Source organism: Salmo trutta, chromosome 30 (assembly GCF_901001165.1).
Source record: "Salmo trutta chromosome 30, fSalTru1.1, whole genome shotgun sequence".
Taxonomy (NCBI): Eukaryota; Metazoa; Chordata; class Actinopteri; order Salmoniformes; family Salmonidae; genus Salmo; species Salmo trutta.
The window spans coordinates 37,130,132-37,133,024 of NC_042986.1; positions in this window are offsets into that span (position 1 = coordinate 37,130,132).

Below are 2,893 nucleotides of genomic sequence, written 5' to 3' on the forward strand. Positions count from 1 at the left end.
GTGAGTTACTTTAATAGAGTCATGGTGTTATTATATGGTGCGGTGAGTTACTTTAATAGAGTCACGGTGTTATTATATGGTGCGGTGAGTTACTTTAATAGAGTCATGGTGTTATTATATGGTGCGGTGAGTTACTTTAATAGAGTCATGGTGTTATTATATGGTGCGGTGAGTTACTTTAATAGAGTCACGGTGTTATTATATGGTGCGGTGAGTTACTTTAATAGAGTCATGGTGTTATGGTGCGGTGAGTTACTTTAATAGAGTCATGGTGTTATTATATGGTGCGGTGAGTTACTTTAATAGAGTCATGGTGTTATTATATGGTGCGGTGAGTTACTTTAATAGAGTCATGGTGTTATTATATGGTGCGGTGAGTTACTTTTGTCATTAATATCAAGGAAAAGTAGAGCACAAAATTCTTAGTATTGCAAACAAACGTAATGAATGCGAAACCTATATCCAATAACATAAGTTAAAACAGTTTTTCCTAGCCACCGTGCTTCTTTCACATGCATTGCTTGCTGTTTGGGGTATTAGGCTGGGTTTCTGTACAGCACTTTGAGATATCAGCTGATGTACGAAGGGCTATATAAATACATTTGATTTGATTTTTAAAACAAAATGTAAACTTCACACAGGTCCAAAACCTACGTGTCTGACTCATGTGAAATTGTCAACAACAACCAAAAACGTTCATGAGGTTTATTAACCATGTGTTTTTTTAGTACATGTCATTTTATCATGTGCTGTTTTAGCGAGGGAGGGGGACAGTGACAGCTATAATGACCAAGATAGATTGTTGCCTGAAAGCCTGTTGCAAGATCAGGTAAAACAGCTCTGTCAGCACTGCTATGATATCATACAGGAACATTGAATCAACACTGTGTCCTGCTGTGCCACTTTTGGTATGGAAAATGGATCCTAATATTTTACATTCTGTTTTATGGTTTACTCTGTACCATCCCGGCATGGACACCCATGTGGACAGAGGGCTGTCAGTTTAACTCCTTGGATGTGCTGTTGGTGAGTGGTACAGACATCTCTGTTTTTCCACGGTGAAAATGTCCAGTAATTGACGACCCCGTCTTATATATTTCAACCCCTTAAATGTGGTGGCCTACCGTGACCATAGTATTTGGTTACATCTCAGGTTGGAACTCTCACCATCCCCCATGATTTGATTCAGTCTGTCTTTTTCTAGCTTGTTGTTTTTCCTGAATTCTAAGTCACATGCTGTATCTGTGTCCTGGGTACCGCTCATGGAGTTTTTGAAATGAGTAGAGTACTGTATAGTCTATAAGATCAACTCTCACATGAACAGTGGGAAATGTGTTGTATTCAGCAAATCTCTCTCGCCCATCAACAAGCATTACGTTCTCATTTTCCATTGCTGTGTTACTCTCTTTTACTTCATTTTTTTCTGCCTCTGAATTACATGACCAGTGAGAAAACTCCCAATAAAACAGTGCATCATTTAACAAACAGAACAAGAAATACAAACAACGCACAGACAGGAAACTGAAACAGAAACAATGATGCCTGGGAAATGAACCAAAGGGAGTGACATATATAGGGCAGGTAATCAAGGAGGTGATGGAGTCCAGGTGAGTCTGATGACGTGGAAGCGCGCGTAACGATGGCGATAGGTGTGCGTCATAACGAGCAGCCTGGTGACCTAGAGGTCAGAGAGGGAACACGCGTGACATTAACAGTACAAATGACTACCATGCTGAGACAATAACACAACAGTTCTAATTTCCCAGCCTCCTCCCTGCCTTGCCAGTACAGTCCCACAGGCATCTAACAGGAAGAGGTTCAGAATAGTTGAATATGTTTGTGGTTGGATCTATTAAAGCTATGAGATAAATGTATAGCAGAAAAAAGGAAACGCAACAAGGAGAAACAGATTAACTATTATAGACATGCATAACAACAAATGTTGATGGCTGTGACATTAGGGAACTAGGCCCTGACACAAGGAGTCTAGGCTGTGACATTAGGGAACTAGGCCCTGACACAAGGAGTCTAGGCTGTGACATTAGGGAACTAGGCCCTGACACAAGGAGTCTAGGCTGTGACATTAGGGAACTAGGCCCTGACACAAGGAGTCTAGGCTGTGACATTAGGGAACTAGGCCCTGACACAAGGGAACTAGGCCCTGACACAAGGAGTCTAGGCTGTGACATTAGGGAACTAGGCCCTGACACAAGGAGTCTAGGCTGTGACATTAGGGAACTAGGCCCTGACACAAGGAGTCTTGTGAGAGTAGTTGGAACCTGTTGAAAGTTGTTTCCCTACTGATTTTCGGTCTTATTGACTAAGAGCAACTACTGATGAAGACAACGAGTGAGAATGATTAATATAACAGCATGCAGTGGTGTAAAGTACTTAAATAAAAATACTTTAAAGTACTACTTAAGCTACTTAAGTAGTACTTTAAAGTATTTTTATTAAAGTACTTTACACCACTGCATGCTGTTATATTAATCATTTTGGGTTATCTGTACTTTACGATTTATATTTTTGACAACTTTTACTTCACTACATTCCTAAAGAAAATAATGTACATTTTACTCCATACATTTTCCCTGACACCCAAATGTACTCATTACATTTTGAATGCTTAGCAGGACATTACAATAGTCAAATTCACATCCTTATCTAGAGAACATCCCTGGTCATCCCTACTGCCTCTGATCTGGTGGACTCACTAAACACACATGCTTCATTTGTAAATGATGTCTGCATGTTGGAGTGTGCCTCTGTCTATCTGTAAATGATGTCTGAGTGTTGGAGTGTTCCCCTGGCGATCTGTAAATGATGTCTGAGTGTTGGAGTGTTCCCCTGGCTATCTGTAAATGATGTCTGAGTGTTGGAGTGTTCCCCTGGC